Raw genomic sequence first — 27,505 nt, 5'->3', positions numbered from 1 at the left:
GTGGGTAAACAGAAAAGACATTTTCCCTTTTAAAAATTTGCTTAAAAAAACTGAATACAGGGCTTCCCTGGTGGTGCAGTGGATAAGAATCTGCCTACCAATGCAAGGGACACGGGTTCGAGCCCTGGTCCGGGAAGATCCCACATACCGTGGAGCAACTAAGCCAGTGCACCACGGTGCACCACAATTACTGAGCCTGCGCTCTAGAGCTCACAAACCACAACTACTGAGCCCACGTGCCACAACTACTGAAGCCCGCATGCCTAGAGCCCCTGCTCTACAACAAGAGAAGCCACCGCAATGAGAAGCCCACGCACCGCAACAAAGAGTAGCCCCCGCTCGCCTCAACTAGAGAAAGCCCGCACACAGCAACAAAGACCCAGTGCAGCCAAAAATAAATAAATAAATAAATAAATAAATAAACAAACTGAATACAGTAGTTCCCCCTTGTCTGTGGAGGATATGTTTCAAGACACCCCCGCCCGGTGGGTGCCTGAAATGGCAGCTAGACCCCTTGGTATACTATGTTTTTTCCTATGCATACATACCTATTATAAAGCTTAATTTATAAACTAGGCACAGTACGAGATTAACAATAACTAACAATAAAATAGAACAGTTATAACAACATACTGTAATAAAAGTTATGTGAATATGCTCTTTCTCAACATATATTATACAAATTTAATGCCTTTTGCATCTCAACTAAACACTTACCATGCACTGTAAGCAACAGTTTGAGATACAAAAGCAAAACTAGCTCAAATTTCTTTTTCCTTCTGTACAATTTCAGGGATAGCAGATTCATTCTGACCACAGATCTTAGTGGCCTCAGCCTATGATTTTTTTTTCTTTCTTAATAAGTTGAGAACTTTCATCTTCTCACTTAAGGAAGCACTTTACAGCTTCTCTTTGGCACATCCACATTGCCAGAATCACCCTTCTTGTGCTTTGAGGCCAATATTAAGTAAAATAAAAGTCACCTGAATGCAAGCTCTCCACAGTAGCGCAACAGTCCATCTGATAACCCAGAGGACTACTAAGTGATTAACAGGCTGGTAGCACATCCGGTGTGGACACAGGGACGATTCCTCTGCCAGGCAGGAGGGAGAGCAGGACTGCATGAGATTTCATGATGCTACTCAGAACAGCTACATATCAATTTAGATTTTATGTATTGTTTATTTCTGGAATTTTCCCAGTTACCCATGGTTGACCTTGGGTAACTGAAAACATGTAAAGTGAAACTGCAGATAAGGTGGGGGGACTGCTGTATTTTAAAAAAATAATAGCAATGTATTATGGAGTTTATAACAGGTGAAGAAGGAAAATATATAACAACAATGACAAGAATGAGAGGAGTCCTAAAAGTATGTTGCTGTGAATGTATCACCTTACACGTGAAGTGGTATGTAATATTCATACAGTCATACAAGGTAGACTTCAATAAGTTAATTGCATATTGCAAACCATAGAGCAACTCCTAAAACTAAAGCAAGGGGGTACAGCTAATGAGACAATAGTCAAGATAAAGTGGAATCCAAACAAAAGATAACAAAAGGGACATTTATTAATCTACAAGAAGCAATGAAAAAAAGAAAAGGAAACATAGATAGATGGGACAAGTAGGGGAAAAATGACAAGATAATGGAAGTAAACCCAACTTCATTAATAATTATTTTAAATGTAAATGGATGAAAAACTCCGATTTAGGGTAGAGATTGTCGGATTGGAGAAAACAAAACCAAGACCCCACTATATGCTTTTAACAAGAGTTTTGTTTTGAATATAAGGACATGGCTAGGTTAAAAGTACAATGATGAATAATGATGTACCATGTAAACATTAAACATAAGAAAGCTGGAGTGGCTAGAAAACATGTTTCCAAGCATGGAGTATTACCCAAAATAAAGAAGGACATTTCATAATGATAGAAATGTCAGTTCCACAGAGAGGCATGTGTGTGCACCTTGTAAAAGAAAATCAAGATACATAAAGCAAAAACTGAGAGAATTAAAGGACAAATAGACAAGTCTTCTAATGATACTTGGAGATATTAACTCTTGTTTCAATTATTAATGAAAAAAGTAAACCAAAAGTAAAAGAAAAAGCAGTAACAGATACACATCTGATCGACACTCTCAGTAAACTGAGACCTGATTGACATTTCATTGAAGCAGTAGAGCACACATTCTTTTTAAGTGCACGTGCAATATTCAACAAATGGACCATATGATGGGACATAAAAGAAATCTTATTAAGTTCATATTATTGAAATGATACAGACTTCATTTTCTGACCACAGTGGAATTAAAGTAGGAATCGAAAACAAAAAGATATCTGTAGAATGCCTCAAACATGTGAAAGTTAAAAATCACAGTTTTAAAAAACCCAGGGACAAAAATGAGATTACATGGGAAATTAGATATGTATTTAAACTGAAGGAAAAGAAAAAGACAACATATTAAAATGGGGGGACTCGGCAACAGTGATATTTATAACGAGATATGTATCAAGTGCACACTTTAGACAGGAAGAAAAGTCTTAAAGAGCTGTCTCAGTTTACATCTTAAGGTAGAAAAAGTAGAAAAATATACACTAAAGCAATTAGAAGGAATGAAACAGTAGAGTGAAAATCAGTAAAACAGAAAATGAACTACACCTAAGGGTGTGGATTCCACAGTTGCAAGCATTTATTTGAACAGATTGAAGTATCTTCTTAAGAACTGTGCATTTTACTGTATGTAAAACATTTCTCAGCAAAAAATGTATATTAAAAAGCTAAACAATGGTCAAGAATTAAACAAAAACAAAGCGTTAGGATAGCTACAAGGAGAAAGATGATGGGTATCTTAGAGAAGTGGCATTTCTGCTAGCCCTTGAAAATTATAAGGAACTTTGGCCCTCAGAGATTGCAGGGCAGGATAGTTCATTGAAACGGATGCATAGTAGTGAGCAAATACATAGCAGCAGAAGTGAGTGGGCTAATTAGTGAGTAGCAATGAAATCCTTAAAAGGAAAGATGCAGCCAAAATTGTGGCACAACTTGAATGATGCCAGGGAAGAAGACTGCATTTTATTCTGAGGCAGTTGAGGGGCACAAATGCTTTTGCACAAGTGAGTGAAAGGATAGATTTATTGTTTCAAAAGGATAATGTTGATGACAACGTTCATGGATCAGAGGAAGATAAGAAATTGTGAGGCTACTGAAAAGTTTCATCCAGATAAAGTGAAAACTGTTGCAATGGGAATACAAAGGAGGGATCAAAGCAAAACCCAAAAAGCTCTGGGTATAAATCAGAAAACTTCAGTACCACTTGGACCTAAGTAGCAAAGAAACAGGGCTGAATACTGATGACTTTAAGTTTTCAAGTTATAATTGCCTAGGATGGTGCTGTCAACAGAAACAGGATTTCTTGTATCTATTTCTAAACTAGTCTTCAGTAACAGACATTTTTTTAAATAATATTTTTTCGAAGTATATGAATGGTTTAATTTTTATCATGCTTAAAACAGATTAAAACAGGGTCTAGAGCTTTAACTAAGACCAGTTTCTATGTTTGGGCAGAGTTCTTGTAGTCTCCTTATGAGAAAGGCACATAGCCACAAAGCCAAATATGTCTCTGACACTATTTTCATTCCTTTTCATGCATATTTTACTTCCTTTAAAAATAAAAATACTACCTAGAAGTGTCACATATAAACCCATCACTCTTGTAGTCTGAATGAGCGCGTAAAGAATTCCTTGGTGGTCCTCTGCAGGATATTTACCTTCAAAATGCATTCTCTCCCCATCTGTGTGAAAATCCAAATGGACCTATGATTTCCTAACTGTATCACCCCTTTTGAAAACACAGCTACCAGAGTAAGAAGTGGGCAGATCCCTTCCAGTCCACAACTGCTAGTCTACACCAAGTGTGACATGTCATGGAATCCCATGGAATCTGTGGTACCACGGGGAGGGCCTGACAGGGAGAAGAAGAACATTGCAAAGTATAACAACAACCATCTAATTTGCTGTACCATTTTAATTTTTTAAAAGGAGGAATACAAACACATAACAATAACAACATTAGTAAATGTCGGTGGAGAACCAACATTTGAAATTTACATACTCAACGAGTTTGGTGAGAGCAGAGCCTAAAAGTTAGATGGTCCTATACAGGGAAAGATCATAAACAATTTCTTAAGAGACATTTTCAACTACATTTCTGGAAGGTTTTAAGTTTTCCTTATATGCAGTCATGCCAGAAATGTGTGGGTTTTTTCCCCTAAGCCAATTCCCATTCTCTTTGGCCTCCAAGCCCCTGAGGTGCATACTAGGTTGGGAAGGAGACTTCAATGGGCCAAAGATTTTATGAATACATAAAACTGAATGTAGGTCATTTCTAAATATAATGTATTCTTTTTGTTTTCCAGTAATAAAAGAACTTATTTTTTAAATAATTTGAAGTCATAAAAACTGAGTTGTCGAGTCATTTGCAAAACGTTATGTAAAAATATATAGTTACCATAAAAATCTCTTCAGATATTTTTTCAGACCCTTTCTTTTTCTCTTCTTCTTCTGGGAACCCTATAATTCAAATATTGGTGCGTTTAATGTTGTCCCAGAGGTCTCTGAGACTGTCCTGAGTTCTTTTCATTCTGTTTTTTCTTTATTCTGTTTAAATTAATTATCTTAAATATGCTCAAAGAACTAAAGGAAAACATGGGCATAGAACTAAAACCAATCAGGAGAATGATGCATAAACAACTAGTGAATATCAATAAAGAGATAGAAAGGGCATTATACTAAGTAAAATAAGTCAGACAGAGAAAGACAAATACCACATGATCTCTCTTATATGTGGAATCTGAATATATATATGTATTAAAATAAAACAAGCTCATAGAAAAAAAATATATATATGATTAGAGGGCAGGTTCAAATATCATTCACTTGAGCCAATTTTGCCAATTAAAGCTAAAAGCATGAGCGTAAGTAAATAATTCAGGTCTTTTTTTTATTCTCCTTTGCAACAAAAGCCCTGTGGTACTTTCCCTGTCCTAGGAGAGAATGCTTATTTCACGATAACTCCATGTTTCTGGGTTTACCTTTTTAACTAATAAGGAAGATATTTTATTTCTTCCGTTACTCATTCCCTCTTACATAAGGCAGTTCTGCAATTTAAATGCTAATTGGCCATTTTGGCTGAGGAATTCCTAGTTAAAAGGTTTGCCATTTAATCCCAAAGTGTCTTTTGATTTCTTGAGAATGATTAAATGGAAATTCAGCCCTGGTTCAGTATCATAGAAGCCCATGTGGGCTCTCCCGTTGAATTCCCATGGTTTGAGCATCCTGCTGGGAGACTCAGGCTGAGATTTTATTGAATCAGGCCCTCCGTAGTCAGACTCAAAATAACCTCCAGCACACTGATAAAAATAATGACCCTTTTGCAGTTGTAAAACTTGAAACTATTCCTTGAATGTTAACTAACACCAAAAAGCCGTTTCTGCAAATGAAATGGGGGAATTGGAGCCAAGAAATCACTCTGGATGAAGACCTAGAAATGGCATTCCACTTTTTCTCTCAGTAATTACAAAATTGTGAACTTGCCCTCAAAGCTTGTGGAGGCGTCACTCTAGATTCCATCAAGAGAACAATACACAAAGATGGAGATGGTCCTGAGCAGCCTCTCGGGCATCTCTGCCTCCTTAATTGATCAAGAACGACTTTCCAGTCCCCAGGGATAATGGCTTCTTCAATAATAATATTAGAACTGATGGAAAAATAAAAGGTATAAGCTCAAAGTATGAGTTAGGAAATGCTGAGAATTGGCGGCATTTGACATCTACGTCCCAAAGCCCTCGAGATGATAAATACTTTCAGGTAAATCAGTTCAGTCCTCTCATCTTGCTGATACTTTTCACAAGCCAGGAAGCCTTTTGCTTACAGCCAGTCTAATAGGCAACGAGACACAGCCCTATTAGCTAAGTTTATTTATGCTGACACAAAGAAAACCATGAAAAATCCAAATTCTAAACTGTAATTTATTCCTAAGTAGTAAATCAGCAGGATGCCACTGCCCAAGTAGGGGCTTGCCGTTAAACAAGAGCTGAAACATAGTAAGCCTCATAAATGTCTCCAGCATCACGGAGCTGTTATGTATACATGAGCTCATGCAACAAACTCTCCTGCTGGTCTGGTCATGATAACCTGCTGTCCCCAAGACACTGTAAGATATATGAGACTAGGGGTGACCAAATTCTAGAGTTAAAATTCAAGAAAAACTTTTTTTTCAATTACAGTGTCCTCGTTCTTCCAGGTTAATCTAGTTCCACAGCTTTTCTGAACATCTGACGAATTTCTCAATTCCAAATTTGGTTCCTGTTGTTGTTGTTAATGTTTTTGGTAAAGGTAATAACTGTTTAGATCATATGAGACCCAGTTAGACAAACTTCTGACAACTTTTCTCCAACTAGAACAGAAAGTGTTTTACTCTGTAAAGATGATGTAGAACATTTATAGAATAAGATCACACTTTTCTTATTGCCAAATTATGGCCCAATACAGGGCATACAACAAAAATGGGATTGGAAACAGTTACATATTCACGTAGACGTGAGAAAAGAGCTCTTCAGAATTACATGGAAATGATCAAAAAGAAGCCTGCTGGATTAAGAGAAAGAAGGCCTGAAAAAAAAAAAGGTTCTGAAGAACCTAGGGGCAGGACAGGAATAAAGACGCAGACGTAGAGAATGGACTTGAGGACACGGGGAGAGGGAAGGGTAAACTGTGACAAAGTGAGAGAGTGGCATGGACATCTGTACACTACCAAATGTAAAACAGATAGCTAGTGGGAAGCAGCCGCATAGCACAGGGAGATCAGCTCGGTGCTTTGTGACCACCTAGAGGGGTGGGATAGGGAGGGTGGGAGGGAGATGCAAGAGGCAGGAGATGTGGGGATATATGTATATGTATAGCTGATTCACTTTGTTGCAAAGCAGAAACTAACACACCATTGTAAAGCAATTATACTCCAATAAAGATATTAGAAAAAATAAATAAAATAAAAACCAGCCAAAAAAAGAAGGCCTGAATTTTAGTCCCAGATTCTCTATTTTCCAAACCTGTGAACTACATTAACTCAGTCATATTTCTTATCATAAGAGAAGGGACACAAATAAATGAATATTGAAGGAATCGGGGTGGAGGGGTGTAGAGAATATTCTGGAGCATGGAAGCACTTTTAATTTAGGGTAGAGATAAAGGGGGTATATAGCGGAGGTGGGCAGGTGACCGGGAGGGAGCAGTTCGCAAACTACAAGCAAGACAGGGGTGCCGCATACAGGCCTCCATGTCGTGTTTTTCCCAAGAGCTGAGCTTGGAGAGGCTGTGACATTTCACGGAGGCTGTGGTCCCAGACCCATGCTTAGTGTGTAAGATACTGGCCTCTTCTACCAAACATGAGGGAGTTGGGACACGGTTTTCCTGCTCAGTTGCAAGCCCGGCTACTGAGAAATATTAAAAATATTAAAGCCAAAGGAAGGCACCAAATTATAAGAACAGCTGAGCTTCACAGACAAACCCTCACACTGGCCTGGCACACAAGATCGATTCTTGTGGTTCTGAATGAGACTCGGGAGGGAAAGTCAGAGAGTGTGGGGAGAATGAAAGGGGGAAAAGATCAGAGGAAGGACCCCAGGGCATATCTTATTACACCCGAATGTACCTGATACCTGTTGCAAAAAAGCAGGTCCTATAAATCAAACCCTGGGAACAGGGGCAGGTGCTTAATTCAGATATACAAGAAAGGGCTCATCTGAGCTCTCAGAATCTCTCTCCTTAAATAAGAAAGTAGATCAGATCACTCTGGAAAAAATGTCCATGAATTACCTGAGGGTGGTAGCCTATTTGTACCTCATTTTGTTTTCTGTCTGTGCTGAAGTTTGTTGTTTAAAAGCGGGATTCCAGTACCTTAAGTCTGTATGGAGACATACTCATGTGAAAAAGAATCCTCAACAAGGGTGGGATTTTAAGGACTAGAAGAAACAGAATCCAAAACAAAGGGGAGACTCCCTATGAATGAGCCAGCTTTGGCTGCCCTTCTGGAGCGTCAAACATTATTTCCAAAATATCCCCAGCTCCCCAGCTGGAGGACTGTCAGTGAATCTTCCTGTGCTGATTTGCGTGTCTAAATAGGAACAAGTCAATCATTATCACTTAATTAAAAGCCTTTATTTCTTTTACCCCAAGCCTGCATGCAAGGCGTTTCTCAAACAAATATTAAAGCTGAAGGATGGCACCAAATTATAAGAACAGATTATATAAGCAATTTCTTGAAATATATTTGCCACCCCGGGAAGGAGTTGAAAATGTAGCCATTTCCAGAACGCTCTCCTTCTCACACTTTCCCTCTTCCCTTTGCCCTAGAATATAACTAATTTGGGATTGCACATTCACACCTATGCAAAATTCGAAGAATACTTTGAAAGCTATAGTCCAAATTCTATGGAAATGGCATAGACTTTATTTCTACACTAGGGAGAATCACCCGTTTAAGTCTTTGTTGAATGTAGTTTTTGCAGACAGAGAATTAAAACAGACATCTGTTAAACCTGTCTTTGTCCTCTAGGATGGATAAAGTCTTTGAAGCAATAAAACACATACACATATACATACATATGTGTGTGAAACAGAAGAAATATTTTATCCAACACAAACCAGACAAAAACTAACATAAATAGAAAAATTGTATGTTTAAATGGGAGTGGTTCCTTCCATAAAAGCAGAAACTAACAATTTCACATAATAAGATAGCCAAAAACCAGAAAGAAACTCAAGGATGCTAGAATCTCTACTGTAGGAAAGATTCTGACTGACCAGAAGCCCATACCCCCATGTGTGTGTGCAGACACACACATACACCCACACACCTGCACGTGCACACCCAACATTCTGGATTTGGAAAGAGGAGAGCCAGTCTAATAAGATGGGAAAGCAGGGAAAAGCTGATAGGAGAGAAATAATCAAAGATGGGAGACAAACAGATTTCTGTTAGTGAATGGCAGGAGGAACTTAAAATATAATGCTCAAGATTTTTTTAGAGGATTTACAAATAGATTTCAGGTATTAAAGCAGGAAAGAATAATTCGTCTTTTTAACTTAAAGTCATGTGGTGTAGGCAAAAGGCTGAAAACCTGAAAAAGGACCAGATCTTTTTCGGACAGCCAAATATGGACTCAGACAACCCGGTAAGTTGTAACACATGCTGTATAGAACTTACACGTTTAAGCAAAACTGACCGTCTGTCCAGAAAGTCATACAGAGAATGTGTAGGATGCTTTGACAGTGAGTCTTCAGTTTGACTTTCCTTTACTGGAGAATATTCCTGAACACCCTGCGAGGGTGCAGGAGAGGAACCCAGAAATAAACTCAGATGTAAGGATTTAGTGAAAACAGGATTAATCTAATCAGGAAAATAGATATATTTTTTTTTGTACATTATGTACTTAAGTTAATATTGTAAACAGATTTTTAAAATGAAAACATTCATACAATAAAATGCAAAACCCTTAAGTGTACAGCTTAACAGCTTAGCACAGAGATGAATCACCATTAAACCACCATTCAGGTCAAAAAAAAAACTATTATTTTTTATACCCCAGGGACACCATTTGTGTTCTCTTCCATTATCTACTGTTTCTTTCCTTCCCAAGATAACTGCTCTTCTGACTCACAGCACTATATATTTGAATTTTGTATACATGGAATGATATGATTTAAATTATTTGCTATTGGCTTCTTTCATGTGCCATTATGTTGTGTGATTTATTTAGGTTATTATGCATGGTATTAATCATTCATTCCCCTTGTTAATGACAATCATTCATTGAATTTACCAAAATTGATTTCCTGCTTCTGCTAGAGATGGGCATTCTCAGTTATATGCTGTCTTTGTCTTTTACAACTCATGCAGCTATAATATTTCTTGATGAAGATATGCGTTTCTGTTGGCTATATCCTGGGAGTAAAACTCTCTGGGCCATGGAGTATGTGTATATTCAAATTTAATGAATGATACCAAAGAGTTTTTCAAAGTGATGGCTGCAGTCTTCTCTCCAACCAACAGCACAAGTGAATTCCATCCTCGCCAACACGTATTACTGTCTGTCTTTTTAAATTAAGCTGTTGGGTGTGTAGGCTTTTACGTTGTGGTTTTAAATTTCAATTTCTGGTGACTAATGAGGTTGAATATGTATGTTTTGATGTTTACTTGTTTTATTAGTTACTGAGAGAAGTGTATTAATGTCCCCAACTATGACTGTGGGTTTGTCTGTTTATTTCTGAAAATCTGAGGTTTACATATTGCGAGGCTACATTGTTAGGAGCATTCAAATGTAGAATTACATACCTTCCTGATAGTTGATCCTTTAGCTTCATAAAGTATCCTTCTTATCAATACTAATGTGCATTCCTTGAAATCTACCTTGTATGCTATGTGTGTAGCTATGCCAGCTTTCTTTGAGGGGCTCTTGCATGACATATCTTTTTCTGTCATTTCGTTTTCTAATTTCAGCTAAAGTCGACCCTTTACTATTGGTCTTCTACTTGACCACCTTTTCAAGTTCCTTTCTCCATTGTTGCCTTGTTTTAGATTAATTTATATGTTTTATTAATCACATTTTTCCTGTGTTAGCTTGTTAGTTATGCATTCTTCTATCATTTCAGTGACTTTCTTGGCATTAGAGTTTGCATTGTTGAATTATTATTAGGCTTACTATAAATCAATACTTTGCATCCCAAACAATAAAAAAAAACCCTTTTAACTCTAACTGTATTTTCCCTCTCAGGATTCTTGTGCTGTTGTTTCTCAATTATTTGTATTCTCTCCACATTTTAAATGATATGAAACATAATTATTTTTATACAAATGATATTCATTTAGATTATCCCATATATTCTCTTAATTGATTCCTTCTTGCATCCCTTGTCTCCGTCTAGAAGCACACTTCTGAATAACACTTCTAGTATTTGAGGGATGTGCAGGGAGGTTAATACTTGTTCTTTTAGTCCCTTAACACATTTTCTGGCTTCCATTGTTTTTGTTAAGAAGTCAGCTACTGATTTCTCAGCAGAAATTCTACAAGCCAGAAGGCAGTGGCATGATATACTTAAAGTGATGAAAGGGAAGAACCTACAACCAAGATTACTCTACCCTGCAAGAATCTCATTCAGATTCAACGGAGAAATCAAAAGCTTTACAGACAAGCAAAAGCTAAGAGAATTCAGCACCACCAAACCAGCTCTACAACAAATGCTAAAGGAAGTTCTCTAAGTGGGAAACGCAAGAGAAGAAAAAGACCTACAAAAACAAACCCAAAACAATTAAGAAAATGCTCATAGGAACATACATATCGATAATCACCTTAAACATGAATGGAATAAATGCTCCAACCAAAAGACACAGGCTTGCTGAATGGATACAAAATCAAGACCCATCTATATGCTGTGTACAAGAGACCCACTTCACACCTAGGGACACATACGGAATGAAAGTGAGGGGATGGAAAAAGATATTCCATGCAAGTGGAAATCAAAAGAAAGCTGGAGTAGCAATACTCATATCAGATAAAGTAGACTTTAAAATAAAGAATGTTACAAGAGACAAGGAAGGACACTACATAATGATCAATCCAAGAAGAAGATATAACAAATATAATTATATATGCACCCAACATAGGAGCACCTCGATACATAAGGCAACTGCTAACAGCTATAAAAGAGGAAATCTACAGTAACACAATAATAGTGGGGGACTCATTCTCCAGGATACATCATATCGTGGGTCACAAATCAAGCTTCAGTAAATTTAAGAAAATTGAAATCATATCAAGCATCATTTCTGACCACAACACTATGAGATTAGAAATGAATTACAGGGAAACAAATGTAAAAAACACAAACACATGGAGGCTCAAAATACATTACTAAATAACCAAGAGATCACTTAAGAAATCAATGAGGAAATCAAAAAATACCTAGAGATAAATGACAATGAAAACACAACGATCCAAAACCTATGGGATGAAACAAAAGCAGTTCTAAGAGGGAAGTTTGTAGCTATACAAGCCTACCTCAAGTAACAAGAAAAATCTCAAAGAAACAATCTAACATTACACCTAAAGGAACTAGAGGAAGAAGAACAAACAAAACCCAAAGTTAGCAGAAAGAAAGAAATCAAAGATCAGAGCAAAGATAAATGAAATCGAAACAAAGAATACAATAGCAAAGATCAATAAAACTAAACGCTGGTTCTTTGAGAAGTTAAACAAAATTGATAAACCATTAGCCAGACTCCTCAAGAAAAAGAGGGAGAGGACTCAAACCAATAAAATTAGAAATGAAAAAGGAGAAGTTACAGCAGACACCACAGAAATACAAAGCATCCTAAGAGACTACTACAGGCATCACTATGCCCAAAAAATGGACAACGTAAAAGAAATGGACAAATTCTTAGAAAAGCACAACCTTCCGAGACTGAACCAGGAAGAAATAGAAAATATGAACAGACCAATCACAGGTAATGAAATTGAAACTGTGATTAAAAATCTTCCAACAAACAAAAGTCCAGGACCAGATGGCTTCCCAGGTGAATTCTATCAAACATTTACAGAAGAGCTAACACCCATCCTTCTCAAGCTCTTCCAAAAAATTGCAGAGGAAGGAACACTCCCAAACTCATTCTATGAGGACACCATCACCCTGATACCAAAACCAGACAAAGATACTACAAAAAAAGAAAATTACAGACCAATATCACTGATGAATATAGATTCAAAAATCCTCAACAAACTACTAGCAAACAGAATCCAACAACACATTAAAGGGATCATACACCATGATCAAGTGGGATTTATCTCAGGGATTCTTCAATATATGCAAATCAGTCATTGTGATACACCATATTAAGAAATTGAAGAATAAAAATCATATGATCATTTGATAGATGCAGAAAAAACTTTTGACAAAATTCAACACCCATTTATGATAAAAACTCTCCAGAAAGTGGGCATAGAGGGAATCTACCTCAATATAATAGAGGCCATATACGACAAACCCACAGCAAACATCATTCTCAATGGTGAAAAACTGAAAGCATTTCCTCTAAGATCAGGAACAAGACAAGGATGTCCACTCTCACCACTGTTATTCAACATAGTTTTGTAAGTCCAAGCTGTTGCAATCAGAGAAGAAAAAGAAATAAAAGGAATACAAATTGGAAAAGAAGAAGTAAAACTGTCACTGTTTGCAGACGACATGATATTATACATGGAGAATCCTAAAGATGCCACCAGAAAACTACTAGAGCTAATCAATGAATTTTTTAAAGTTGCAGGATACAAAATTAATGCATAGAAATCTCTCACATTCCTAGATACCAATGATGAAAAATCTGAAAGAGAAATTAAGAAACACTTCCATTTAGCATTGCAGCAAAAAGAATAAAATACCTAGGAATAAACCTACCTAGGGAGACAAAAGACCTGTATGCAGAAAACTATAAGACACTGATGAAAGAAATTAAAGATGATACCAACAGATGGGGAGATATACCATGTTCTTGGATTGGAAGAATCAATATTGTGAAAATGACTGTACTACCCAAAGCAATCTACAGGTTCAATGCAATCCCTATCAAATTACCAATGGCATTTTATACAGAACTAGAACAAAAAATCTAAAATTTGTATGGAGACACAAAAGACCCTGAATAACCAAAACAGTCTTGAGGGAAAAAAACAGAGCTGGAGGAATCAGACTCCCTGACTTCAGACTATGCTACAAAGCTACAGGAGTCAAGACAATATGGTACTGGCACAAAAACATAAATATAGATCAATGGAACAGGATAGAAAGCCCAGAGATAAACCCACACACCTATGGTCAACTAATGTATGACAAAGGAGGCAAGGATATACAATGGAGAAAAGACAGTCTCTTCAATAAGTGGTTCTGGGAAAACTGGACAGCTACATGTAAAAGAATGAAATTAGAACACTCCCTAACACCATACACAAAAATAAACTCAAAATGGATTAGAGACCTAAATGTAAGACCGGACACTATAAAACTCTTAGAGGAAAACATAGGAAGAACACTCTTTGATGTAAATCACAGCAAGATCTTTTTTGATCCACCTCCTAGAGTAATGGAAATAAAAACAAAAATAAACAAATGGGACCTAGTGAAACTTCAAAGCTTTTGCACAGCAAAGGAAACCATAAACAAGACAAAAAGACAGCCCTCACAATGGGAAAAAATATTTGCAAATGAATCAACTGACGAAGGATTAATCTCAAAAATATATAAACAGCTCATGCAGCTCAATATTAAAAAAACAAACAACACAATCCACAAATGGGCAGAAAACCTAAGTAGACATTTCTCCAAAGAAGACATACACACGGCGAAGAAGCACATGAAAAGCTGCTCAACATCACTAATTATTAGAGAAATGCAAATCAAAACTACAAGGAGGTATCACCTCACACCAGTTAGAATGGGCATCATCAGAAAGTCTACAAACAACAAATGCTGGAGTGGGCATTGAGAAAAGGCACCCTCTTGCACTCTTGGTGGGAATGTATATTGATACAGCCACTATGGAGAACAGTATGGAGGTTCCTTAAAAAACTAAAAATAGAATTACCATATGACCCAGCAATCCCACTACTGGGCATATACCCAGAGGAAACCATAATTCAAAAAGACACATGCACCCCAATATTCACTGCAGCACTATTTACAATAGCCAGGGCATGGAAGCAACCTAAATGCCCATCGACAGACAAATGGATAAAGAAGAAGTGGTACATATATACAATGGAATATTACTCAGCCATAAAAAGGAACAAAATTGGGTCATTTGTTGCGACATGGATGGCTCTAGAGACTGTCATACAAAGTGAAGTAAGTCAGAAAGAGAAAAACAAATATCGTATATTAACGCATATATGTGGAACCTAGAAAAATGGTACAGATGAACCGGTTTGCAAGGCAGAAATAGAGACACAGATGTAGAGAACAAACGTATGGACACCAAGGGGGGAAAACCTTGGTGGGGTGGGGATGGTGGTGTGCTGAATTGGGTGATTGGGATTGACATGTATACACTGATGTGTATAAAATTGATGACTAATAAGAACCTGCTGTGTAAAAAATTTTTTTTTTAATTTATGATTTTCATTTCAAAAAAAAAAATGTCAGCTACCATACATATTATTGCCCTTTAGAAGTTAAATTATCTTGTTCCTCTTGCTACTTTAAGAAATTCTTTTTCTTTGCTGCTTAAGTTTTACAATCTTTGCCTAGCTATGACTTTTTCTGTATGTATCTTGCTTAAAATTCTCTGTGCTTCTTCAGTATGTGACAATGTCTTCCATGAATTAAAAAAAAATTCTCTCTTCACATATTACTGCTGCTCCTTTCTCTCTCTTCTCCTCAGACTCTAATTACATGTATGTTGGATCTTGAACAATGTTTTGGACATTCCTTATGCTTTTCTCCATATTTTTCCATCCATTTGCTGCTCAGTGCTAGAGACTCAGAAAGTTTTTCTGAGCTATATTTAAACTTAAAAGTTCCCTTTTCAGTTATCTAATCTGATATTAATATCACGTATTGGATAATTTTTCTACTATGTTTGTTAGTTCCAAAATTTCTATTGGATTCATTTTTATAATTTACAGTTCTATGATGAAGTTCTTATACTTGTTCTTGTCATTAATTTCTTGACCTATTAGTCACAGATAATTTTTTTTAAAAAACTGAATTTTCTGTAGATCTGTTTGTACTGTCTTTTTAAAAAAATGTGCTCATTTATCATTTTTCTCTGATTGAATTAAACATTACATATGAAACATGTTAGAGAAAATTTCAATAATCTACTGTATGTTGCCAAAACTACATTATTTCTTTTTGAACTTACAGTAAAGTGTGCTCCTTATATAAAGGCCTTGTATGAATATCTGTGCTTGTGGTGTGAGTGTGTGTGTGTGAACATCAAGGAAAAAGATTCAGTTCTATATATTACAGTTGATGTAGTATTGAAAAGGGACACATGGTTTGGTCTGGTGTGGTGTGTTAGGGATGAATATATATGTATGTTATACATATATATATATATATATATATATATATATATATACCACAGATATGTACTTGAAAAGAATTCAAATAAAATTTTAATGATTTCAGTTCAATAGAACTGAAAATGTAGTGTCATTATAGGGCATTTTCTGCTAAATTTCAAATTACAGGTTGTGGGCTATTTCTACGCAGGAGCATCACATCCTACTGAGTATTCAGCTTATTAGCTCAGGTGATTGACAGTATCATGGCGGGATGCAGGGAAGAACAACGCATGTGTGCGAGGGGGAGGGAGAGGGAGAGGTCTTCAGGAACTGGCTTTGGGTCATGAAATTGTAGGGGCTGGTCAGTGTACAGTCTGCAGGAGGTAAGCAGGCTGCAGACCTGGGACAGGAGAAATGTTGCCTCTGGAGCCTGAAGGCCGTCTGGAGGCAAAATCCCCTCTTCCTCAGAGGACATTCATGTTTCTCTTTTAAGTTCTTCAACCCATTAGATGAGGCCTAGCCATACTGTGGAGGATGATTTACTTTACTCAGAGTCTACTGGTTTATATGTTAATCTCGTCTAAAAAAGTACCTTCACGGCAACATCTAGACTGGTGTTCAACCAATTATCTGAGTGCTGTGGACTAAACAAGTTGACACATAAAATTAACCCTTACGTATGGCACGGTGAGATGGCTCAGAAGTCGGATCAGAGCCGTAACTAACCAAGGGAACACGCTCCTCTCCTTCCCAAGAAACATTGTTGAGATCACTGGATTTTTTTCTCAAGTACTACAATGGGGCGCTTGCGAATATTTACAGATCTTAAGGGCAGAGAAACTGATACTGAGTTATAATCTTTGATCATTTATTTACATTTTCATATTTCGTTAGCTAATATAGAAATATTAAAATGCACACATCCACACACCATAGTGAATATTGTGGTACTCTTCCCAAATCCCCTTTGATGCCAGTGGCCTCATCCCCAAGCTCCTAGGAGCTTCTAGAGATACGTGTCTCTGATGGCCCACAGCTGTGTCCCTCATTGGAAAGTGTTCCCAAATGCAGGAACGGCCTCAGTCAAGTTTGTGACCTCTCCTAGGGGACAGACCATGGCCAGTGACTGGCCTCACTCCTTTACAACAGTTTAGGGCCATTCCAGCTCTTTCAAGGTTCCCCATAGGCGTGCCTGAAGCTACCTTTGAGGATGCACTATAGGTCAACTTCTCTTTTGTCCAGTCCTGCCTTCCTCATCCCCTTATGGCTCTATTTCTTCAGAGTATTTCCCCACAAAGTTAACACACATGTCTTAGGTCTGTATCGATGGGATGCAGATATTTGAGTACAGGAGCTATATTGGTTAAGTGTTCTGAGCAGCAATATCTTTTTTGAAAAAAATAAATGTAGTTATTTTATTTATTTTTGGCTGTGTTGGGTCTTGGTTGCTGCATGCAGGCTTTCTCTAGTTGCGGTGAGCGGGGGCTACTTTCATTGCGGTGCGTGGGCTTCTCATTGTGGTGGCTTCTCTTGTTGTGGAGCATGGGCTCTAGGCACACGGGCTTCAGTAGGTGTGGCACGCGGGCTCAGTAGTTGTGGCTCTTGGGCTCTAGAGTGCAGGCTCAGTAGTTGTGGCGCACAGGCTTAGTTGCTCCACAACATGTGGGATCTTCCCGGACCAGGGCTCAAACCCGTGTCCCCTGCACTGGCAAGCGGATTCTTAACCACTGCACCACCAGGGAAGGCCTGAGCAGCAGTATCTTTAAGGGAGTAAGAGTGACAGAAAGAGCTGAACTGTGATGCAGCTGCCCCTGAAGATTTACCCAATCCCCCAGGGAGTTCAGAGCAGAGGTAGCCTTTCATAGTTGACCTCAACTGAAGCAAGGGATCTGGGCCTTTGTCCCTGGGTCCACATGGAATTGTCATCATTGAACGCAGGCTGCTGCTGACAAGGGCCCAGAAATTTGGGTGAGGCATACCTTTTTTTCCTTTCCCAGAAAGGGAGCATCCTTGGAAGGGACTCCCTTTGGAACCACCAGCAGGCACTGATCTCAGCAACTGAGGGAATGAGCGTGTCTCAGTCCTGAAGAGAGGACCAGGGAGCACACCGCAGCCTCCACAGAACAGCTGACCTGTTCGTCTCATATTCTGTTCCCTGATGCCAGGAGCGCTCTTAGGAAACAGACTCTAAAATGTGATTTTGCACCTGCCTGCCTGGCCATGGGGTCCTTGTCACTTGAAGTACGTGGTGCATGGATAATTATTGCTGGGCTGTAGCAGTCTAACGCTTTAAATTTTCAAAATGTAAACCAAGGGGGAACATGAGTGCAAGGAGATCTGCTGGCTGATGCGATGTAGCCAGTGTAAAGGGAAATGGTAACTGTAAGGCTTGGGGAATTCGGTAGCTGTTGCTAAGCACCAATGATTTGTCAAAAGAGATAATATCAGACCTAAGGGGGTTAATTACTAATTCAGGCAAAATACGAAAGCCAATGGATCTTCTTAATGTGATTGTCCTATAGCTAGAGGGCAAATAGAACAGAGAACCAGGCTCAAGATTTAATTTTAAAAGTAATAAAGCTTCAGAGAAAGTTTCCAGTCCTGCCAGGTTTCATATGCCAGTGTGAGGGTCCAAATAAGGAATCAGTGAAATTCTGAGACTTGAGATTGAAGTTATCTGAGTAGACACAATTCATAACCTTGAACACCCACATTCCCTTAAACCTGCTGGGTCTGCAAAAGTGGCCACTCACTTTTAATAAAAGTTAGTCTCTTATTCTAGAAATGACTAAGCTTAGTGAGGAAGGCATGTCGAAAGCGAAGATAGGCCAAAAAAAAAGCTAAAAGCTAGGCTTCTTGAGCCAAACCGTTAGCCAAGTTGTGAAAGCAAAGGAAAAGTTCTCGAAGGAAATCAAAAGTGCTATTCCAGTGAACACACGAGTAATAGGAAAATGAAACAGCCTTATTGCTGATGTGGAGAAAGTTTCAGTGGTCTGGATAGAAGATCAAACCAGCAAAACATTTCCATAAGCCAAAGCCTAATCCAGAGCAAGTCCCTAACTCTGTTCAGTTCTGTGGAGGCCGAGAGAGATGAGGAAGCTGCAGAAAAAGAGTTTGAAGCTAGCAGAGGTTGGTTCACAAGGTTTAAAGAAAGGAGCCGTCTCCATAACTTAAAAGTACACGGTATGGCAGCAAGTCCTGATGTAGAAGCTGCAGCAAATTATTCAGAAGATCATTCATGAAAGGGGCTGCACTAAACAACAGATTTTCAATGTAGACGAAACATCCTTCTATTGGAAGAAGTTGCCATCTAGGTCTTTCATAGTTAGAGAGGAGAAGTCAATGCCTGCCTTTAAAGCTTCAAACCTCCAACCTAGGAAATGTAAATGGTATGTGTTTCAATCACTGATCAAAAAGGCTGCTTCATGGAAAGAGAGTTATCATGTTGAAGAAAAGTTCCTAGAAGGCTTCCTGTCTTTCACTTCTCACATCCAACAGAATAAAAACTCAAATTCATGGTATTCAGTTGAGCTCCTTCCGACTCCTTATCATTAAAATGGGACAACACTCGCCTGACGTCAGACTGCAACTACCATGGCCAAGGCAGCCTCCCCACTGAGGCCCTGCCCCAGAACTGGGTGCTCTTTCTTTTACTGACCAGGGTGACACAACACAAGGAAAACAACAGATATTCCTTTAATCTCTCCCTCCTGAAGGTCAGATCAAAGCTACTGCACTTCCTCACTTTGAAATCTGCTCTGATTCAATTTCTCTCTCTAGTGTCAAAGGAGCCCATAATAGTCCAAATGCACCCTGGCCCTGGGTGCCTCTCTGCAAGCCATGAAGAGAAGCGTGAGGACGATTTGTATTCCTTTCACTTTTCTATGAGACTCCTACTCACCAGATCTTGGCAATGGTTTCCCCTGGAGATGAAAAATTGCGAGGTAGTGAAAGGGTGTCCTCACTTTCTCTAAGTAGAGAGTGAGACTTGTTCCAGACACTTTCATCCTACAGTGACTCTTCATGACTCTCCTCCATAGGGAGGCATTGCAAGACCTTCCTTGGTATTAAAAAAGAAGATAATGTGAAATTCCAAGTAATATTCCAGATCAGAATTTGGGGATAAGAGACACTATTGGTCTCATAAGCTGCAAGATAATGACACACCAACATTCAATTGGGTTACTTTAGGTTGAAGGGGAAGGGATATTTCAATGACAGTTTGTAACTAATAAGCTCCTGGTCTTTGGTCCTAATATGGACCAAGTTCTGAAAATATTTGTGACAGATGATCTCCTAGCAAATATCCATCAGGGACCATCACACTGACATGCCTCATTCTAACAGTTCTTCTCTTACCATTTGGAGCTCTGAGCCTGTTTTTAAAACTCCAGAAGCAAAATTAAAACTTCCTCTGGAAAACAGGTTAACAGAAATACGTATCTACGCACAAGACATGTATTCTAAAATATTCTAAACAATACTGTGACAGTGATGAAGACCATTATATTAGCATTTTCTGTCCTTTGTCTTCACAAGTATGTGAGAGCAAAATGTATCTACAATTGCTCTTCAAATTTTGTTATTCTGGTTTGAGACTTTCCGTAATTATTCTGGAAAGTATTCAAGTAAATATTTAAGTTGATTATTCTTATCTCATTTGTACATTAGTTTTAAAAAGCAGCTGGCTGCCAAGTCAATAGTCCTGGTGGGTTCATCTTGAGGAACAGGGCATTCCAGGCAGCATATTATAAACACGAATGAAGTAACTTCAAACAATAAGCTGTAATAGAAACAATCTGAATTATCCAGTAATAGAAGACCTTACAGTAACCAACCTCCTTTGGAAAATTAACCTGTTTGTGAGAAATCATTGCTTTAATAACATAAAAATTATATTTATAGACTATCTCTTTTAAGATACAGAATACTAAGGGGGGAAAATGACCCAGCATCCTTCTTTCAAAGAGTTTATAGCACAGTAATAGAATAAATAATCTAGTAGCACTTAAATATGTGGTGAGAACTTCAGTCAAGGGACAATTTTAGGTACTAAGAAAGTTAGGTTTTGAAATCATGTTGATTTTAAGTGTTAAAGCTGTTTTTATTCCAGAATAACACAGTTACCACGAACTATCAATCACTTGGAGAAAGAAAAAAAAAAAGAGGTGTTTTTCCTTATTTTAAGGCCCCCATTTGCATTACCAGTACTTAGATTAGCCAATCATATTAATGACGTACAAATTCCTTGAAATACTACTTTGCACGTGACAGATGTCACACATTAGCTAATAGAAATGAACTACTTCAAGAACTCACCAGTTTCTTTAGGTGACGCTTCTTCTCAGCCGTGCCTCCTAAAGCCTGGGGCTCCAGAGGCTTTTCTACTCTGGGCCCTTGCCTCACCTACAATAATGACTTCAGTTACCACCTATGTGGTCCTTTTTCCCAAATTTACTATCTCCAGGCCAGACATTGGTCTTGGGCTTCAGTGCTATGCATTTATCTCCTTCTCAAACTTGCCGTGTCCCAAAATGAGCTAGCCATCTTCCTTAATGAACCTTCTCCTTTTTCCCGTGTTCCTTGTCACTCTCTTCTACCACAGTGACTGATCAAAAAGCCTTTTTTCTCCTCCTCCCTTATTCTTACTTCACATTGCAAAAAATAATCAAGATTCATTAATTTGCTTTCTAAATCTTTTTTCACATAATAGCTTTATCTATATATAATTCACAGGCCATACAATTCATCCACTTGAAGTGTGCAGCTCACATTTTTTTAGTATATTCACAAAATTGTGCCACCGTCACCACGATCAATTTTAGGATGTTTTCATCAATCCGAAAAGAAGCCTCTTACCCATTAGCAGTCCATCCCTATTTCTCCCCAACTCCCCAGCACTAGGCAACCACTATTCCACTTGCTGGTTCTATAAATTTTCCTTTTCTGGACATTTTATTTTTAAAATTTTATTTATTTTTTGGCTGCGTTGGGTCTTCGTTGCTGCATGAGGGCTTTCTCTAGTTGTAGTTCACAGGCTTCTCACTGCAGTGGCTTCTCTTGTTGTGGAGCACGGGCTCTAGGCACGCAGCCTTCAGTAGTTGTGGCACACGGGCTTCAGTAGTTGTGGCTCACGGGCTCTAGAGCGCTGGCTCAGTAGTTGCGGCGCACGAGCTTAGTCGCTCCGCAGCACGTGGGATCTTCCTGGACCAGGGCTCGAACCTGTGTCCCCTGCATTGGCAGGCGGATTCTTAACCACTGCACCACCAGGGAAGTCCTGGATATTTTATATAAATGGAATAACACAATATGCATAGCCTGATGTTTTCCAAGTTCATCCATGTTGTAGCGTGCATCAATACTTCATCCTTTTTACTGCCAAATAATAGCCAGTTATGTGGATATTTCTCCACATAAGTTGCTGAACATTTGGACTGTTTCCACTTTTTGACTATTATAAATAAAGCCCTAATAAACATGCTTGTATCAATATAAGTTTTTGAACATATGTTTTAATTTCTCTTGGGTACATACCTAGGAGTGAAATTGCTGGGTCATAAAAAATTTCTATATTTAACCTTTTGAGGAACTGCCAGACTGTTTTCCAAGTAGCTTCATCATGATTTGCTTCTGCCAGTCGTGGATGAGGGCTTATTTTCTCTACATTCTCACCAACACTGGTGATTATCTGTCTTTGTTCTTACAGCCATCCTAGAAGGTGCAAAGTGGTAGCTCATTGTGGTTTTGATTTGCCTTTTTCTGATGGTTAATGATGTTGAGCATGTTTTCATGGGCTTATTGGTCACTTGTACATCTCCCCTAGAGAAATGTATATTCAGATACTTTGACCATTTTTAAACTGAGTTATTTGAATGTTTATTATTAATTTGTAAGAATCCTCTATATATTCTAGTTATAAGTTTCTTATAATGTATATGATTTGCAAATATCGTCTCCCATTCTGAGCTGAATTTTCACTTTCTTTTTTCTTTTTTTTTAAATTTATTTATTTTATTTATTTTTGGCTGCATTTGGTCTTCGTTGCTGTGTGCAGGCTTTCTCAAGTTGCGGCGAGCGGGGACTACTCTTCATTGCGGCGTGCGGGCTTCTCATTTTGGTGGCTTCTCTTGTTGCGGAGCACAGGCTGTAGGCTATCGGGCTTCAGTAGTTGTGGCTCGCCAGCTCTGGAGCGCAGGCTCAGTAGTTGTGGCGCACGGGCTTAGTTGTTCCGCGGCATGTGGGATCTTCCCGGACCAGGTCTTTAACCCATGTCCTCTGCATTGGCAGGCAGATTCTTAACCACTGTGCCACCAGGGAAGCCCTTCACTTTCTTGATGGTAGTCTTTGAAGCACAAAAGTTTTTAATTGTGATAAATTTTAATTTATCTATTTTATTCTTTTGTTGCCTGTGCTCTTGGTAGCATAGCTAAGAAAACTTTGCCTAACCCAAAGTCACAAAGATATACTATATTTCTTTTCTAGGATTTTTATAGTCTTCTCTCTTACATTCAAGTCTTTAATCTATTTTGAGTTAATTTTTGTATATGGTGTGACTTCTAAATAATATTTAAATTTGTCTCCTCCTCTCCAAGCAAATGGCCACTCCCATGGTCTAAGCCAACAACATACCTTGCATCGATGGCCACCTGAATCCTTTCATGTTGCCCTCTATTTCCAATCTGAGTCATCTCCATTCAACATTCTGAAATAAGGAGTCTTTCTAAAATACACACCTAACCATGTCACTCTCATTTGAGGAATACATTTTTAATGATGCAGAATATATCTCATGCTTTAGCCTTAGAGACACAAAGTTGAAAAGAGAAGAATTCTGTAATCAAATAGTCTCATTTATCTGATGGTTTGTTGTGTGCCTATCCAACCAATTTATTTTAAATCTGGATGTGTGAATGTCCTACAAGATTTTAGAGTAACAAAGTGAAATTCCTACCCCAAACTATAAGAAAGTTGAAAAGAGTGTATTTTTCCTCGTGTGTTGTGTTATTGTTGTTGTTTGTACGGAAGAATCCTTTTCAGAAAATTCATAGGTATATACATACCACACAATATACACACAGATACGTCTGAGTACAAAATATAACAAACTTAGGAATTTTTTTCTTTATTTAATAATGAGAGACACTTTTTGCCTTTAGAATCAAACAACAACTCTGAGTCCATGTGTCAAGTATTCGGTCTTGTACATAATGGACCATAAATTCATTTCTAAATGAATTAATCAAATATGAGCCTGGTAAAATAATATAATAAAGTAGAACCAAACAAGTTATTGGAAGTGCTAAATTTTGTGGAATAATTAAAATGTTCAATTAAAGAATGAGTACAAATTGAGCCAATATGTACATATTCAATATTATCTGGTTAAAACTTTGAAAGATAAATTTGTGAAGTCAAAAAAAATTATTGACCTATAGGTATTATAACCTCTTTTGTGTGTCTTTAGCCATGGACTAAAATACAATTTTAGACTGTAGTTTTATCCTATGAAAGATTATATTACCTAATCCATTAATAAACTGAAATATTCTATTTTCGTAGCACTTAAATCTTGGTTCTTATCCAAGAAATGCTGGCAGGATTTACATGATGACCTGATACAGAGCACATTCTTACGGTATTCATAGAGATGCTTCAGAAGCTAGGAAAGGGAAGAGAGAGAAAGATCTTAAAAACCTACTGGAACAAACATTGCATTATGAACAATATGCAGTTTCTCCTGGGAACTTACCTGTGAGACAGAAGCCTGTTCATCATGGCCTGAAAGCGACAATGAAAATGTACAGGTTGTGGGACCAATGACACATGCATGAATGGCCAGAGTGTTAGTGAGATCTGACCCAGAATGATCTTGTATATGGGTCTCCCTTTTTCCGAAGAAAACCCTGGGGGCTTACAGCTGACATGTTACTAAATTCATGTTTACGTGCATATTGACCATTTATTACACATGAGTTATGTCGCGAAATAACAGACGTGGCACGACTCTCTTGACTAGTGCTTACAGCCAGGGAATCGAAAGTCAGAAGTTCGTGCTCACGTCTGACAACGGCTTTTTGTATAATAGTAGGCAATGTTCTTGACTTCTGCATCTAGGCTTAACATACTTTGACTGTGTGCTCTATTGGCTTTCATGGTTTCTAATTTCAGAAAAATAAAGTTCATTCATTTAAGCAATCAACATTTATTAAGCACTAGCTATGTAGAAGACCCAGACCCCCCATTCTGGGGCATACAGTCTAGAAAGGACATCTTAAGATTTTAATAGTCAGGCATTTTGAGGGAAACTTTGGAATGTTAGTAATTCAAATTGGGGAAGCCCATGAATGGATGACGGGTTGGCAAGAGCATCTCTCTAGCTGTTTCTATGAGGTTCCTGAATTCCACTAATGTTTGTATGAGATTATGCAAAGCTGAGTTTGCAGCACTTGAGACTTGAAGATTTATTTCAGGGTGTGGCAAATAACTCAGTCCCATCCTTCCTAACTCTGACAATCCCAACATGCTCAGTAAAATCTCTGGCATTGCCTCCAATGATTGTGGGGTCAGTGACGCAGGACATGGAATGGGTCTAATTCCGTCCTTACCATTCAAACACCGCACAATCTCAGACAAGTCAGTTTGTCTCATGGTTTCTCATCTGTAGAACAGACATCATCATAATTATCTCACATGTCATGGTAAGAATTACATAAAATAACCACTGACATTTAGAAGGTTCAATAAACATTAGCTCCCTTGAAACTCTCTGTAACCAGAAACCGTCCAAGATGCAAATGCTGCAAATAATTCACTTACATGGAAATTACATTTTGTGAGGTCAGCTCAGATATCTTATAGTTGAAAAAATGGTAGAGTTCTAAATGGTAGAAGGGTCTGAGCTGGGAATCCTTGACTCTTCTCCGGGTGAACTGGTGACTTTAGTGAACTAATTCAGCATCCTTGGGCCTCATTGAAGGCCTTGGGAATAAGGACATCAACACTGTTCTTGTGCCTTTTATATGGTTACTGAGTGAGCCAAATGAATTGTGGACATGGTTCTGAAAAAAATGTGTTATTCATCTGTCAGGTTTTCTTATACTCTCTTGATCTCAGCAAAAATTAGGAAAGGCAGAGAGTGAAGCATTGAATTGAATGCATTCTTTTCCCCAAGAACACATTTTCAAATTCACATTATGGAGAAATGAGTTCAATATGTCCACCTCCAACTGATACAGAAACAATAATCACTTTGGACATAAAATACCAGACTAGTCCTGCATGTGACATCAGCCAGAACCTTCAGACTGAAAGCTTCCTGTAAGAGTGACCAAATGCTGCATCTTATTTTAAAGCTAGATAATGATGATTATGAGAAGAAGGAGGAGGAGGGGGAGGGGAAGGGGGGAAGGGGGAGGAAAGGGTAGGAGGGGACAAGGGAGGAGGAAGTTATGTGACTTATGAAGTATTAATTAATAATAGTAAAATAAGAATCTGATGAGGTAATTGGAAGAAGTCAGTCACATATATTTCCACCACACCCATGACATTTCAACTGAGGTGTTTAACCTTATGAAACCTCCCCTTGTTAATCTGGGGTTTCCTTGCATGCAATTCAGAATTTTTAAAGTCAGCTAGAGCAGTGTTTTCCACAGTCAACTACTAAGAGTATGTTCTGTTCTCCTTTTCCAGAAAAAACACCCCAGAGGATTTTACTCTACAGCTATTTCTGCAAGAATGAAAAGGAAGCAGGCTTTGAGCTGGAGCTCCTCTGCGGGCAGCCTCGGGCCTTGGCGGGAGAGGAAGCTGCAGCCCCAGAGGGATGCCAACAGCTGCTGTGGAAGCAGGTTCTCTCCCAATTTAAAGGAATGCAAGTACACTACATAATATTGAGGGGAAACTAACAGACAGAAAGAAGAAGTTAAAAATCCCTCCAATCCCGTGGAAAAAATCAAATTTAAAATTATATTCTAACATTATGCATGTACATTCGTAAGGAAAAAAGTTTTCTAAAATTCCTTTTTGAAGTATAGTTAACTTACAATATTATATTAGTTTCAGGTATACAACAGTGATTCCATATTTTTATCGATTATACTCAACAGAAGGTTACTCTAAAATGTTGGCTGTATTCCTGGTGCTGGTACATAACATCCTTGTAACTTTCTTTATTTTATACCTAGTACTTCATACCTCTTAATCCCCTTCACCTGTGGTAACCACCAGTTTGTTCCCTGTATCTGTGAGTCTGTTTCTGTTTTGTTACCTTCATTCATTTTACTTTCTAGAACCACATATAAGTGAAAACATACAATATTTATTTTTCTCTGTCTGACTTATTTCACTAAGTATAAAACCCTCCAGTTCCATCCATGGTGTCAGAAATGGCAAA

General features: G+C 38.1%; 1 long non-coding RNA gene across 2 annotated transcripts in view; it reads left to right on the top strand.

Moving 5' to 3' along the window:
- LOC307182589 overlaps positions 1–26,966 on the top strand; it is a 42,791-nt gene extending 15,825 nt beyond the window's left edge. For both annotated transcript variants that reach the window (XR_013827211.1, XR_013827212.1), the window contains exon 4: positions 26,806–26,966. This is a non-coding gene — a long non-coding RNA (uncharacterized lncRNA). The remainder of the gene's footprint in view (positions 1–26,805) is intronic.
- The last annotated feature ends 539 nt before the right edge of the window (positions 26,967–27,505 follow it).

Source organism: Stenella coeruleoalba, assembly GCF_951394435.1.
Source record: "Stenella coeruleoalba genome assembly, chromosome: 2".
Classification (NCBI taxonomy): Eukaryota; Metazoa; Chordata; class Mammalia; order Artiodactyla; family Delphinidae; genus Stenella; species Stenella coeruleoalba.
Note: the sequence above shows the minus strand (reverse complement) of the source record. Positions and strands in the feature narration are given on the sequence as shown.